The 16,624-nt window shown below is 37.2% G+C and overlaps 2 protein-coding genes across 5 annotated transcripts in view; both read left to right on the top strand.

Annotated features, from left to right (window-relative positions):
- Nucleotides 1–2,050, top strand: part of NFKBIZ (NFKB inhibitor zeta) — a 290,471-nt gene extending 288,421 nt beyond the window's left edge. For all 4 annotated transcript variants that reach the window (XR_014263082.1, XR_014263083.1, XR_014263084.1 and 1 more), the window contains one exon: nucleotides 1,705–2,050. The gene's annotated coding sequence lies outside the window, so the exon portion shown is untranslated. The remainder of the gene's footprint in view (nucleotides 1–1,704) is intronic.
- Nucleotides 2,051–2,145: 95 nt separating this feature from the next.
- ZPLD1 (zona pellucida like domain containing 1) overlaps nucleotides 2,146–16,624 on the top strand; it is a 356,592-nt gene continuing 342,113 nt past the window's right edge. The window contains exon 1 of the mRNA XM_082460475.1: nucleotides 2,146–5,780. The gene's annotated coding sequence lies outside the window, so the exon portion shown is untranslated. The remainder of the gene's footprint in view (nucleotides 5,781–16,624) is intronic.

The following is a 16,624-nucleotide window of genomic DNA, read 5'->3' as shown; positions in this document are numbered from 1 at the left end:
AGAGGAGCCATACTGGCATCTATCTATTGTGGTTTTATGCATTTTTATTGATTTAGTGTGATTGGGAAGAGATTATTGGAAGTAAATTATGCACTTCTGCTCTTTATCTGTCATCTATAACTGGTTGCTCATTTGGTTTCAATGACTTGTTCCAAAGGCAGTTCTTGTGGTGTTGGAACAGAGGACAACCTACAATTGACCTCACTTAAAACTGGTTTAACTAGTTAACCCAGTTACTTTTACAGTTTGGGTGAGAAAGTTTTATAATATTTGAGGAATATAAGGAAACAGTAAATATAATAATGGCTAACATTTGAATAGAACCTTACTGTTTACACACACTTTCACAATACATTATTTAATTTTCATAATAACACAAGATAGAATTATCTTGAACCTAAAGCCTACCTTCAGTTTCCATGCATTATACACTGCTGGAATTAGAAAAGAAGACTTAGAATTTTTCTATAACAAACATCAGATATAAGGAGTTATAGCATGAAAGAAATTCTTCATCTTATCTTAGGAAAGGAAAACACAAACAAGTGGATAAACAAAATGAGAGGGGCAAAATCTAAAAAGCATATCTGAGGAAGAAATTCCTCATAGTGAAGACTGGGTGTTTGAAGGAAGTTGCTTTCTTCCTTAGTTTGAATGTACTCTTTGGAGTGATTTGTAAATATTCAAGCCTGATAACTAGAAATTGAATAATTGACATTCCCAAAGCATGTGAGACATTTTTAAGTGGTGACTCTCCATTCTTCAAGGTTGATGATGATGATGATGATGATGAAAGTTAATGTTTACTGAGACTTACCATGGATTATGTAATATGCTAACAGATTTATACTCAATATGTCATAATCCTTACAATAATCTGATGAAACAAGCCCTGTTAACCCATTTTCAAACAAGGGAAAATGAAGCACAGGGAGCTTGAATAATAAAAAGTGACTGTGATGTGATGGGATATCTGATTGCCTGACTCCAAAGTTTGCATATTGAATGATTATACTCTACTATAGGACAAATATTAGGGACACCCAAGTAGAGTTGCCTGAACAAAAATCTTGCTATTTAGCAGTATATTCTAATTGGGTGAGCTGTTCAGCCAAATTTCACACAATAGTCACTGGTTATTCTTGTTAGTGGCCTTCATGAAGCAGCCTAGAAAACCTCCTGTTATGCAGGCCACAGGGCTGAGTTCAATTCTCCACTGGACCACTGAGAAAATGCCTGGTGCCTTCATGAGGCAGCCAACACGGCAGCAGTGGGAAGGCAGGTGAGCCCACCCAGCACGGCTCTGTCATCCTAATGTTTGGCTTTGCTCTATTACTGACTATGTCTGTCTTGTACATAAGAAACATGAGGCCCAGAGAGATTTGCCTGGTTTTATCAAATGTTTATCCTTGTTAGAGAGCAGGAAACAATGTTTTGGACTTGAAGAGGTTTTCATTAAACATAAGCAGTATGGAAGATAAAGGTCTCAGGATCTTCTTTTTTGGAAAGTTACTCTGGAAACTCAATAAACTCCAGAACATCGAACAATCTAGATAATTTCCATAGGGAATAAAAGGTTTTCTATATTTGGTTTGGTTCTAAAAATACTAGGCTCTAATAGAGAACAGATTATTTCTCTGCTAAGTAAATAAAGTTTGTCCTTTTTTCTCAGAATGCTAACTTCCTTGCTTTTTGCCTTTTCAGAGAATGTGTGTTCTGTCAGCAGCTAAGAGCACAGATCTGGTTGCTGATCAAGACTGAAGTGAGGCCTGAGAAAATACAGAACTGAGGTAAAAAGTTCCAGGAAACATTGTAAATCCTGTCACGATGTTCTGTGGTATTTCAAATGCTTAGAAAAACGTGAACTTGAGGCGAATATGAAAAAGGTAAAGGCTTAGTTTAGCCTGAGAAACAGAAAACTGAAAAGGAAAGTGTGAATTTTTGTTTTTAGTGTAAAATAAGGACGACTTTTGGCTTGTGTTAAAAAGAGGAAACATTAGTTAATTTGAGTTTGGGGCACACTTTGGATAAAATCTAAATTTTTTATCATAATCCTTATGGCTTTTCATCATTTGGCTTCACTGACTCTGGTCACACTGGCCTTCATTTATCTCCTTGTACACTTGTTTTGGCCTAAGGACCTTTTGCATTTGCCATTCCCTCTGCCTGAAATGCCTTTCCTGTTGCTTTCGCTTGGTGGGTTCATTCTCATCATTCAGATCTCAGCTCAAATGTCATCTCCTTAGAAAGACTTTGCTAGATCACCCTAATCAGCCCTTGTGTTCCCCCTCACCCGCCATCTAGTGTGCTCTTCCGTAGTTTTCCTCTCCTCTGGGCCACATGAGAAGATGATACTTTCCTGACACTGTTACAGGCAGGCCGGCCTCTGGGATAAGTTTTGGGCAATAGGACATAGATTAAAAAGGATGTGATGGCGGAGTCTCATTAGCCTTGGTGTTACCCAGGTGTGAGCACAACACGGAGCAGAGCCCCCCTGATGTAGGGCACGTGTAAGAAAAAACTCCAACTTTGTTGTTTTAGGACACTGAGATTTGGAGCGTTGTTGGTTATTGCAACATAACTGCACTCATTCTGTCTGAAACACCATCCTTCTGTTTTATGTTCTTTAGAACACCTGTCCCTCTTTGAAATGATCTCATTCACTTATTATTAATCTTGCCTTTCACTTCCAAACATTGCTAGGTGTGTTAGTTGCACACAATACACTAACTGATTAACCTTCTATGTGGTCTGTGGATCCCCATCAAACTCAAACAATGTTAAACAGGTCTTTCAGAATAGCCCTTAGGCCCTCCGCTAACTGTCTTGGAACGAATGTGGTAAACAAGGAGAGGCCCATGAATGGCCCTTGATGAACGAGGCTAGGTCCCCAGTACCTCAGTGCTCTCCCTGCCCCAACCCATTTCTCCTGACAGAGGCAAGCTGCTTAACTTATTCCAGAAAGACTATAGACTGAGCAGAACCAGTATAGGCAGAATGGATATTGTTTCTCATCCCTAATGAGGGTCTCCTCCAAACAAGTAGACTAGGAAAGAAGAAGGTGTGTGTTTCCAGAGTCTACACAGATTCTGCTCTCCCCATATCCTCACCCTAGTCACTTGGATAGAACTGATATCCCCACCAGGGGAATATGGTGATCCCAACAGTTGCAGGTCACCAGCCCTGCCTTGGGTATGTCAATTAAGTGGATAAAATTTTAAGGAATGTCTCCATTTAGAAAATGAAGGGGTTGCACTGCATCAGTAGTTTCCAAACTATGATCGCTGAGGTGCTGCAAGAGGAACAGGAAAGAGATTATTGCTAGTTGACCTTTGTCTGCTCTCCCCTCCTTTGCTTCCTCTTCAGCCAAAACATCTCTTTTCAAAAAAAATCTGTTTTATATATTGAGGACTCTATATAGTTATTCATTTTAATATAGATTTATTGCTTTAAAACAAGTTTCAAAAAATTGGACTAGATATTTTATAAAGCCCTTTCTGCTTTCAATGTTCTACAAATCTAGGAGCTTACTATGTTCAAGGTAGTGTGCTGGGCACAAGGTACAGTGGGGCACGTGAAAATGAAGAAGACATCACCTCTGACCTCCCAATTTAGCCAAAGAAAGAGACTCTTACATGAATAATATCAGGAAATGAACAAAGGTGGGGGAAGGAGGAAGGAGAGGAGTGTGCCAAGGATGGACTGTCTGTGAGAGTCACCACCAGATGCAAGCACTGCTGTTATGGGCCCTTTCCACCGCCATCCCAGTGGCATGGTTGATGACAGGGAACCTTCTCCAGGTCTTGACAGGGCTTTTATTGTTTCTAAATTGACTTTGGTACCCAGCTACCCAGTACTCAGCTTCTTGCTTTGTTTCCTTATTCATCCCTGTGACTTCTTGTTTGATATATTCCATGTCTTTAGCATTTTATGTCTTATTAAAAATGCTGGTGACACGTGTCTAATAATTGCAATTAGAAGTCAAACACTTTTATAAAACTGTAAAATTCTCTCCAATGTCAAGGGCTTCAGAGATAAGAAATATTGTTAGCTAAGAAATATCAAATTTATAGATTTGTGTCCCTGGCCACCCTGCTACCTTTGATGACTCAGATACAGAAGTGTTACCGTGTCTTATTTTAGCAGAGTCCTCTGATTCTCCACGGTTTCAATGCAGGCTCTGCCACTAACTGCCTTTTTTTTTTTTTTTTTAACGTCTTTATTGCAGTATAATTGCTTTACAATGGTGTGTTAGTTTCTGCTTTATAACAAAGTGAATCAGCTATACATATACATATATCCCCATGTATCCTCCCTCTTGCATCTCCCTCCCAAATTCCCTATCCCACCCCTCTAGGTGGTCACAAAGCACCGAGCTGATCTCCCTGTGCTATGTGGCTGCTTCCCACTAGCTATCTATTTTATGTTTGGTAGTGTATATATGTCCAAGCCACTCTCTCACTTTGTCCCAGCTTACCCTTCCCCCTCCCGTGTCATAAAGTCCATTCTCTACGTCTGCGTCTTTATTCCTGTCTTGCCCCTAGGTTCTTAAGAACCATTTAAAAAATTTTTTTTTTTAAATTCCATATATATGTATTAGCATACGGTATTCGTTTTTCTCTTTCTGACTTATTTCACTCTGTATGACAGACTCTAGGTCCAACCACTTCACTACAAATAACTCAATTTCATTTCTTTCTATGGCTGAGTAATATTCCATTGTATATATGTGCCACATCTTCTTTATCCATTCATATGTCGATGGACACTTAGGTTGCTTCCATGTCCTGGTTATTGTAAATAGAGCTGCAATGAACATTGTGGTAAATGACTCTTTTTGAATTATGGTTTTCTCAGGGTATATGCCCAGTAGTGGGATTGCTGGGTCGAATGGTAGGTCTATTTTTAGTTTTTTAAGGAACTTCCATACTGTTCTCCATAGTGGCTGTATCAATTTACATTCCCACCAACAGTGGAAGAGGGCTCCCTTTTCTCCACACCCTCTCCAGCATTTATTGTTTGTAGATTTTTTGATGATGGCCATTCTGACTGGTGTGAGGTGATACCTCATTGTAGTTTTGATTTGCATTTCTCTAATGATTAGTGATGTTGAGCATCTTTTCATGTGTTTGTTGGCCATCTGTATATCTTCCTTGGAGAAATGTCTATTTAGGTCTTCTGTCCATTTTTGGATTGGGTTGTTTGTTTTTTTGATATTGAGCTGCATGAGATGCTTGTAAATTTTGGAGATTAATCCTTTGTCAGTTGTTTCATTTGCAAATATTTTCTCCCATTCTGAGGGTTGTCTTTTCATCTTGTTTATGGTTTCCTTTGCTGTGCAAAAGCTTTTAAGTTTCATTAGGTCCCATTTGCTTATTTTTATTTTTATTTCCATTTCTCTAGGAGGTGGGTCTAAAAGGATCTTGCAGTGATTTATGTCATAGAGTGTTCTGCCTATGTTTTCCTCTAAGAGTTTTATAGTGTTTGGTATTACATTTAGGTCTTTAATCCATTTTGAGTTTATTTTTGTGTATGGTTTTAGGGAGTTGTTCTAATTTCATTCTCAAACTCTTCCAAAATATAGCAGAGAGAGGAACACTCCCAAACTCATTCTACAAGGCCACCATCACCCTGATACCAAAACCAGACAAAGATGTCACAAAGAAAGAAAACTACAGGCCAATATCACTGATGAACATAGATGCAAAAATCCTCAACAAAATACTAGCAAACAGAATCCAACAGCACATTAAAAGGATCATACACCATGATCAAGTGAGGTTTATCCCAGGAATTCAAGGATTCTTCAGTATACGTAAATCAATCAATGTGATACACCATATTAACAAATTGAAGGAAAAAAACCATATGATCATCTCAATAGATGCAGAAAAAGCTTTCGACAAAATTCAACACCGATTTATGATAAAAACCCTCCAGAAAGTAGGCATAGAGGGAACTTACCTCAACATAATAAAGGCCATATATGAGAAACTCACAACCAACATCGTTCTCAGTGGTGAAAAACTGAAACCATTTCCTCTAAGATCGGGAACAAGACAAGGCTCTCCACTCTCACCACTATTATTCTACATAGTTTTGGAACTTTTAGCCACAGCAATCAGAGAAGAAAAAGAAACAAAAGGAATCCAAATCGGAAAAGAAGAAATAAAGCTGTCACTGCAGTTGACATGATACTATACACAGAGAATCCTAAAGATGCTACCAGAAAACTACTAGAACTAATCAATGAATTTGCTAAAGTTGCAGGATACAAAATTAATGCACAGAAATCTCTTGCATTCCTATACACTAGTGATGAAAAATCTGAAAGAGAAATTTAGGAAACACTCCCATTTACCACTGCAACAAAAATAATAAAATACCTAGGAACAAACCTACCTAAGGAGACAAAAGACCTGTATGCAGAAAATTATAAGACACTGATGAAAGAAATCAAAGATGATACAAACAGATGGAGAGATATACCATGTTCTTGGATTGGAAGAATCAACATTGTGAAAATGACTATACTACCCAAAGCAATCTACAGATTCTGTGCAATCCCTATCAAACTACTAATGGCATTTTTCACAGAACTAGAAAAAAAATTTCACAATTTGTATGGAAACACAAAAGACCCTGAATAACCAAAGCAATCTTGAGAATGAATAACAGAGCTGGAGGAATCAGGCTCCCAGACTTCAGACTATACTACAAAGCTACAGTAATCAAGACAGTATGGTACTGGCATAAAAACAGAAGTATAGATCAATGGAACAGGATAGAAAGCCCAGAGATAAACCCATGCACTTATGGTCATGTAATCTTTGATAAAGGAGGCAAGCATATACAGTGGAGAAAAGACAGCCTCTTCAGTAAGTGGTGCTGGGAAAACTGGACAGCTACACTAACTGTCTTTGGATTTGGGCTTGTTATTTCACTTCCCTTGACTTCAGTTTATTCTGTGTTCAAAGAGGTTGGATGTTATTATCTTACTGTTTTTTAATCTTTCTCTTCTTTTTGGTCATGCATTCACTTACTTAAATTTCTAATTTTAACAGTAGGCAATATATTCATATGCCTTAAAATCCAAATGCTACAAACAAACATGCAGTAAAGCTTCTCACTCCCACTCCTGTCTTCCATTTGCCCAGTTCCCACCCCCACCCTTCCTCATAGGTAACTATTTTTATTATTTTTTATTAGAATTTTTAGATCTTCTTCCAGAAAATTTCCCTGCAAACATAGTCAAATACAAATATCTTGCCCACCCCCATTAGTACAATTGAGGAGCACAATGTATACACTCTCAGTACTTAAAGAGCTATCTTGTCTATTGATAGAATATGTCTTCATTCTTTTGTTCAGCTGGTGAGCATTCCATTTTATTGGTGTAGTTTAATTGTCTCTTATCTTTTGCTATTATAACTATGCTGTAATAAATATCCTTGTGCATGTGTCATTTCTAATGTATGTAAATATATCTGAGAAGAGATACCTAGAAGTGGGATTGCTAAGTTAAAGAGTGTACACCCTTTGTCAATCTGTAACTTTGATAGCTGTAGTCAAATAGCCCTCCATAGGCATTGTACTATGTGACTCTTCCACTACAAATGTATGAAAGTGCCTGTTTCCCTACAGCTTCACCCTCAGAATGTGCTCTCAAACTCCTGGATTTATGCCAATCTAGTGGGTTAGTTATGCTATCTCAATTCAATTTTGATATGCATTTTTCTTTTTATGATTCAGGTTAATCATCTTTTAAATGTTCAAGAACCATTTGTATTTTAAATTCTGTTCTTGATCCTGAGATTTCTCATTGGCTTATGGCCAAGACAACATTCCTCTCATTTATCCACAGCTTCATCAAGCCATGTCCCCAAACTATGGATGCTTACAGGGTTCTCTCCATCCTTCTCATTGGTTTTACACTTTGAAACAATCTTAGCCTATCCTTCATCTCTCTGTTCATCTCTTTTTAAAAAAAATTTATTGAAGTATAGTTGATTTACAATGTTACATTAATTTCTGCTGCGTAGCAAAGTGACTCAGTTATACATATATATATTCTTTTTCATATTCTCTTCCACCATTGTTTGTCACAGGACATTGAATATAGTTCCCTGTGCTGTACAGTAGGATGTTGTTATTTATCTAGTCTATATATAATAGCTTGCATCTGCTAATCCCAAACTCCCAACCCTTCCCGCCCCCACCCACCTCTATTCATCCCTATTTAATTCTGCATTATGCATTCCTTTGGTCTTCGTATGGAATTGCTTTCCAGGAGTAACTCTCCTAGCCAAAGCAGTTGCTAAGACATTCACTAGGATTGCCTCACTGCTATCAATTCCACAAAAAACAAAAACCAACAAACAAAAATCAAAAGCAACAAACAAGCAAAACAAACAAAAAACTAAGACCTTTCCCTCCTTGTGTTCAAATCCAAGAAGACTAGATATTCTTTCACTGAAGAGAGGGTAATCAGTATCATCAATGTGTGGAATTTTCGTGTGGCTTTTGGCCTAATAAGACTATTGGCACATAAATACTGTATAAAGGCATATTTGCGTCTGGATGCAAATTCATGGTGGGGATGTAGAGGGACTTGGCAAAGAGGATACATGAGAGTTTTTGGCAAATACGAATGCATGCAGAAAGAGATCATGAGCCGTGGTGGTACCTGTAGATCCCTATATCAACTTTAAAGTGTCTGGGTAATTTGGTATAGGATATGATACAATATCCATTTCCTCTGGCAAAGAGCTTTCAAAGGCAAAGGACAGCACTTTTTCTTTCTTGTATAGTAAGCACACATTCATATTATCTAGATAGTTAATAACATAATGCAGATAATTTTGACGGGATATAGGCCATCCAGGATTGGCTTCATGGGTGCATGAACTGTGCAGTTACTTAGGGACCTCTGCTCAATAGGGCCCCATGCTTAGTTTAATGCTCCTCTGTTACCATCATGAAATTCTTAATTTTTGAACAAAGGGTCTGGTTCCTCATTTCATTCTGACTGAGCCCAACAAATTAGGTAGTGGTCTTGATACAACCTGAGATTAGATTGCCTGGTGAATCAAGTTGGTTTGTAGAGCAAAGTCCAATGGATTAGTGTTATTTATGAAACATCTGTGAATATCCTTCCTTCTATTAAGGTAATTGACACTTCTGTTTATAAATTTCAGTTGGAAGTGACAACTCTATTATTGGTTTCATCAGAAAAGGACGATATTTATTTTAATCTTTCATAGCTTACTATAAAAAGTAGACCAGATACAGCCATGAGAAGCAAAATGAAGAGTGAAATATATTCCCTGTGCTCCTGTGAGTCAATACAGAGAATACCATTAAGAACCATTTCAAAGTTATTCTATGTGTAGCCATTTCTTTCCACATAGACATGCTAGGTCTCATTCCCACATATAAATTTAAATTTAAAATCTTAATTCAAATTACTTGCAAAGAAGACATCCAAAAAGACTTGAAGATTCAAGTTTGCCTCTTTGAGCCTAGAGCTTTAACTGTCATTTGATAAGTGGTTACCAAACAATCCAATGCTAAAATAACTTTCCAATTAAGATACTCAAAAGTTTAACCTGAAGATATCCTAAATAGTAAGTTCTTTTTTCTTTCTTTGAATCTACAAATTTAAAAAGAAACTGAGTGATCTGCATTCAGAGGGTACAACTCAAGACAAGCATGTGTTGTCCTGGATTGGGGTGAAAAAACAAACACATCCTTTAGAAGAAAAACAAAATTAGGCTGATTTCAATGTTGGGGATTCTATTACACAATCAATTCACTGTGTCATAGTTGGAAATGTGAGAACCTGTTTAATAAAGAGAATCCTCATCTCTCTTGGGGTCCTATGGAAGGGAGGAGTTACATACAAAATAATTTTTGTTTCTACCAATCAGGACCTCTGTGATTTGGTAACAACTGTGATTCTATAAGTGGCAGGAAGGCCATAATTTATGACACAGTAACTTGTTCTGCATGCTTTTTTTTTGCTCTGTGAAACCAAAAAATCATAACACCTTAAATATGCGGCCAAAGTTTAATCCTTTAATTAGCGCTTCTAGCTTAGATGTGATGTTACTTCTGAAAACTCCTCAAATAAATATTTTTGGAGATTCCAGAAGAGCTCCCTTTATGCCAATGAGCTAAAGATATAGGGTCACTTGTCTTCATCTACAAAAGCAACATGGAAAGTGTGGTTGAAGTAATGTCTCTAGAAGCTGATCCTTTTTATACATCTAAATTATTTTGAATTTAATTGATTTCTCAATTTGGATAATTTGCCTTCTTAAATTTTAGTATATTTCAGTTGGTAGTTTTTTTGGTTGTCTCTTATTATCTCAACAAGAGGTATTGCCTTTCAATTTCCTGTAATTTTTAGACACATCTAAATAAGGAGTAGAATGAATTTTTTGACACAATTCCACCAGGCTCTATTTATAATAATAATTAAGAATCTATTGCTTTAGTCTTTGGAGCTTGATCAGTCCAATAGGAGGAGTTAATTTAATTTCAGTGTTCTGAGTCTTTTTGTTGTTGAGAATCTGTCCTTGAATGAGATTATATTTGCTAGGTCATTTTAATGAAGCTACACTTGGGCAACTCGACCAAAGGATCACTTGTTTTTCCCAGTCTGAGCTAAAGTTGGAATAGCAGGTAGAGGAAGATGGAGTGGTGGGGAGCTCTGTAATGTATTATGAATTTAACAAGTTATTCAAAATCTGATGCTAGTGCCATTTATTGGGTTTCTTATGCACATTAAACCCTTTACATATATATGTTCATCTAACCCTCCCCAAAACCTATAATATTATTACCAGAGAAGTAAGAACTTGCTTGAGCTCATAGTATGTAACGGTGTTAAAACTATGTTGACTCCAGGTCTGACTCCAAAAATCCAGGCTTTTAACCACTGTCTTTGATTTAAAATTTTAAAATATGACCACCACTCATTGTCTACCAGAGTGTTATTTCCATTGCTCGATATAGTGAGTTTAGGGGCAGTTATCCAATTCAGGGCATCATCATCATCATGATTAATAATAACAACAGCTTTTATTGAGCATTTACTCTTTACCTATCCCTACTCTAAGTGATTTATAAATATCGCATTTAATAGATAGTACCAAATATTCCCATTTTATAGTGGAGGAAGCTGAGATTCAGAGTTAAGTATATTCGCCCAAGATAATGGAATGAACTCAGTCAGAGTTGGATGTCCTGGATTCACATCCAACTCTGTACCCTAACCCTAATTACCTCCCAGAGGCCCAGTCTCCAAATGTAAACACATTGAGAGGTAGGGCTTCAACTTATGAATTTTGAGGGAAGAGAAACATTCAGTCCATAACATCATCTGAGAGTAAACATAGCATACTGTAGATGTGAGTGTACAACACACACACATACACACACACACACACAAACACAGACACACAGACATACGCCATGTTCACAAAAAGAAAAATCCATCACAGATCATAGACAGAATATTAATTCTGTTATTTTTGTTATTTATTTCCGATTTAAACTACTATATAGTATACAGTAGTATACTCCATGCTATATACTATATAGTATGGAGTCATCGCAGTTTTTTTTTTGATCAAATGCACTTAACAATAAACATGAATATTAGTAATTAACTAAATAGTGATTTATTTTCTCATGTAACAAGAAACACAGACATAGGTGGTTGCTGGTGTTGGTTCACCAGCTTGAGGCTGTTGGGGCTGAAGTCTTTATGATTCTCTTGCCTTCCTTTCATGGTTGCAAGATGACGGCTGTAGCTGCCTTTCCATCCCTTGTATCCAATTCCAGGCATGAGAAAGGAAAAATGAGAAAGAGCGAAAAGGTGTATGCCAGCTGAGTCTTTTAGGGATTTTTCTAGAAGCCCCACCCAATGACTTCAGCTTACATTTTATTGATCAGAACTATGTCATGTGGCTGCCATTACCTGTAAGGAAAGTTGGGAAATACAGGTTTCCCCTGCTTTCTGAAAGTAGAGTGTTCCAATGAAACTTTTTCTAAGCTGAAATGGTGTGAAGCAAAGAAACAATTACCTTAGGACACATCTTGCTAATGGAGGCACAAAATAAATGGAGACAAAGCACAGACGCTCACAGTGTTCAAATCTATTGTGGCTTGATGCTGAAATGCTGAGTGTAGTTCCCAGGGAAGGAGCTTGTGGGGGCGGCAGGGACACTCTTGCTGCTTGGGTGTTCTCTGCCTCTATAACAGCTGCTGCAAAACAAATGCTGAATGCTATCTTCACTTTTTGCCTTTTTTCATAAAAGCAAAGTCCTCTTGGGATTTCTTTTGGTTAGTGAAAATACGTACTAATGCAGGTCTTTCGTAAAAGCAAAGTCGGGTAAACTGAAATTTTGAACTTTATACAGGAAGAGAGATAGGGATATTGGGTTGGAAGCCAGCATTACGTACCACAAGTACATCCCAAGAGCTGAAAAACTGTTGTGAATTCACAGACTCTCCCTCAATGGGTAGATAGTCCTCTCACATAGCAAATCTTAGGAAATGGGATGTTTAAACAAAGGGATGCTTAAACAATATATCAAAAGGAAACCTTATTTAAGGGATCGAAGAAGATAACATACTTTAGACAGTGGAGTCTTTACTCACAGGACAGCTACTAATTTAATCCAGCTGCAACCTGAGGAAAGTTTTTGGTGGTTGGCAGATGTGCTGCTTCAAGGCTGACTTTTGGCTCTCATGATGATTCCTGCTTCTGATTTCCTGTGGTTGGAGCACACTGTTTTCTTTTATTCAGAGACATCTTGTTCTTGTCTGAGTCACTAAGCCATTACTCATCTTGTATTGGCTCCTTGTTGGGTTTTCCATAAAGTTATCCAAGGAGATGCAGGGACATGAAAATCACTGAGCTACTGCAGATCAAGAGTAGGGTGTTACAAATCAATGTGATAAACCATATTAACAAATTGAAGGAGAAAAACCATATGATCATCTCAATAGATCCAGAAAAAGCTTTTGAAAAAATTCAACACCCATTTATGATAAAAACTCTCCAGAAGGTAGCATAGAGGGAACTTTTCTCAACATAATAAAGGCCATATATGACAAACCCACAGCCAACATCATTCTCAGTGGTGAAAAATTGAAACCATTTCCTCTAATATCAGGAACAAGACATGTTGTCCACTCTCACCACTATTATTCAACATAATTTTGGAAGTGTTAGCCACATCAATCAGAGAAGAAAAAGAAATAAAAGGAATCCAAATCAGAAAAGAAGAAGTAAAGCTGTCACTGTTTGCAGATGACATGATACTATGCATAGAGAATCCTAAAGAAGCTACCAGAAAACTACTAGAGCTAATCAATGAATTTGCTGAAGTAGCAGGATACAAAATTAATGCACAGAAATCTCTTGCATTCCTATATACTAATGATGAAAAATCTGAAAGAGAAATTAAGGAAACATTCCCATTTACCACTGCAACAAAAAGAATAAAATACCTAGGAATAAACCTACCTAAGGACACAAAAGACCTGTATGCAGAAAACTATAAAACACTGATGAAAGAAATTAAAAACGATACAAAGAGATGGAGACATATACCATGTTCTTGGATGGAAGAATCAACATTGTGAAAATGACTCTACTACCCAAAGCAATCTACAGATTCAATGCAATCCCTATCAAATTACCACTGACATTTTTCATAGAACTAGAACAAAAAATTTCACAATTTGTATGGAAACACAAAAGACCCTGAATAGCCAAAGCAATCTTGAGAAAGACAAACAGAGCTGGAGGAATCAGGCTTCCAGACTTCAGACTACACTACAAAGCTACAGTAATCAAGACAGTATGGTATTGGCACAAAAACAGAAATATAGATCAATGGAACAGGATAGAAAGCCCAGAGATAAACCCACGCACATATGGTCACCTTATTTTTGATAAAGGAAGCAAGAATATACAATGGAGAAAAGACAGCCACTTCAATAAGTGGTTCTGGGAAAACTGGACAGCTACATTTAAAAGAATGAAATTAGAACACTCCCTAACACCATACACAAAAATAAACTCAAAATGGTTAAAGACCTAAATGTAAGGCCAGACACTATCAAACTCTTAGAGGAAAACATAGGCAGAACATTCTGTGACATAAATCACAGCAAGATCCTTTTTGACCCAGCTCTTAGAGAAATGGAAATAAAAGCAAAAATAAACAAATAGGACCTAATGAAACTTAAAAGCTTTTGCACAGCAAAGGAAACCATAAACAAGATGAAAAGACAACTCTCAGAATGGGAGAAAATATTTGCAAATGAAGCAACTGACAAAGGATTACTCTCCAAAATTTACAAGCATCTCATGCAGCTCAATATCAAAAAAACAAACAACCCAATCCAAAAATGGACAGAAGACCTAAATAGACATTTCTCCAAAGAAGATATACAGTTGGCCAACAAACACATGAAAAGATGCTCAACATCGCTAATCATTAGAGAAATGCAAATCAAAACTACAATGAGGTATCACCTCACACCAGTCAGAATGGCCATCATCAAAAAATCTACAAACAATAAATGCTGGAGAGGGTGTGGAGAAAAGGGAACCCTCTTGCACTGTTGGTGGGAATGTAAATTGATACAGCCACTATGGAGAACAGTAGGGAGGTTCCTTAAAAAACTAAAAATAGAACTACCACTAGACCCAACAATCCCACTACTGGGCATATACCCTGAGAAAACCATAATTCAAAAAGAGTCATGTACCACAAGGTTTATTGCAGCTCTATTTACAATAACCAGGACATGGAAGCAACCTAAGTGTCCATTGACAGATGAATGGATAAAGAAGATGTGGCACATATATACAATGGATAATTTCTCAGCCATAAAAAGAAACGAAATTGAGTTATTTGTAGTGAGGTGGATGGACCTAGAGACTGTCATACAGAGTGAAGTAAGTCAGAACGAGAAAAATAAATATTGTATGCTAACACATATATATGGAATCTAAAAAAAAAAAAAAAAAAAAGGTTCTTAAGAACCTAGGGGCAAGACAGGAATAGAGACGCAGGTGCAGAGAATGGACTTGAGGACATGGGGAGGGGGAAGGGTAAGTTGGGACGAAGTGAGAGAGTGATGGACTTATATATACTACCAAATGTAAAATAGATAGCTAGCGGAAAGCAGCTGCATAGCACAGGGAGATCAGCTCGGTGCTTTGTGAACACCTAGAGGGGTGGGATATGGAGGGTGGGAGGGAGACGCAAGAGGGAGGAGATATGGAGATATATGTATATGTATAGCTGATTCACTTTGTTATAAAGCAAAACTAACATACCATTGTAAAGCAATTATACTCCAATAAAGATGTTTAAGAAAAAAAAGAGTAGGGTTTTAAGAGATGCACTATTTGTGTTTGTTCCTTTCAGTATTTCGTATGTTGTATTTCACACTGACCGAGATAGACATCCTCTGATCAGCACCCATACTAATTGCTTCTTTAAACTTCCCTTTAACTCCCTAGGTTTCTATACTTATGTTGGTCCAAGGAGTTGGTTTCATAGAGGTCATTGAGGCAGGAAAACAGAATTCGAGTTCATTTCTTTACTTCTGTCTCAAATTTATAAATCAGTGCTGCTCCACTATCTGCTGTAAGAAAGATGGAAAGCAAATTTACCTGCCTCTTTAAAAAGCTAGGGTTCTAGATCACTGTGGTCACAATGCATAACATGAGTTACATGGAGGGTGGAGCAGAAGCCAGGGACATTCAGATGGGCATAATAGTAAGTCAGGTGAAGGGTTATGAGAGCAAACAGAAGATTCATGCAAGAAACTGAATGGCTGGGATAGAAGGCACAGGACTCTGAGTCTGAGAATAGCGCTATCATTGGGTTAAAGAAACTCAAAGTAGGGTCTGTTTGGGGGTAATAGTAGGGACGATATGCTCTGTCTGTATTCTCCCATATACTTTGTGGAGGAGATAGAGGATGAAAGTCTCGCTAAATAGACAGACTGAAGATCTGGTATGGTTATTAAAGTGCTTAGTTGAAAATCTCTTCCCAACCACTTTGTGACATCATTTGATTTGAATTTTGAATTCAGATCCATCGGGCAATGTGCATAAAACTCATTATACATTAAAACACAGTAAGAATTTGTGTTTTGTCACTATCCCATCTCTTCCAGTCTCTTCCATATTCCTGAGTGAATGATCACATACTCCAGGCAAATTAAGTTTCATGTTTTAAATACTTTTTTCTTTAAAATTGTAAGATAATATTGCCTCTTTCAGGTTTCAGGGGACATCTTTTTTTTTTTTTAACATCTTTATTGGGGACATCTTTTTATGTTTGCCAAATTGCTACCCAGCTTTAATAATCCAACACTGTCCAACTGGCTTTGATCATTATGGACAAATTGCTTGCATGGCCACCTATACACACTCTAATGAATATTCTTTAATATATCCACTTTGTAGAGTGATTTCCATTGACAATTGATGAATCATTCCTAGATAATATAATAGAGTATTTAAAATACACGAAGGTGTTTGACTCCTCTGATAATCATCAATACTAATTGCTTCTTTAAGCTT

This window comes from Balaenoptera physalus (genome assembly GCF_965194825.1).
Source record: "Balaenoptera physalus genome assembly, chromosome: 4".
Lineage (NCBI taxonomy): Eukaryota > Metazoa > Chordata > Mammalia > Artiodactyla > Balaenopteridae > Balaenoptera > Balaenoptera physalus.
This window is presented reverse-complemented; position numbering and strand designations above follow the sequence as displayed.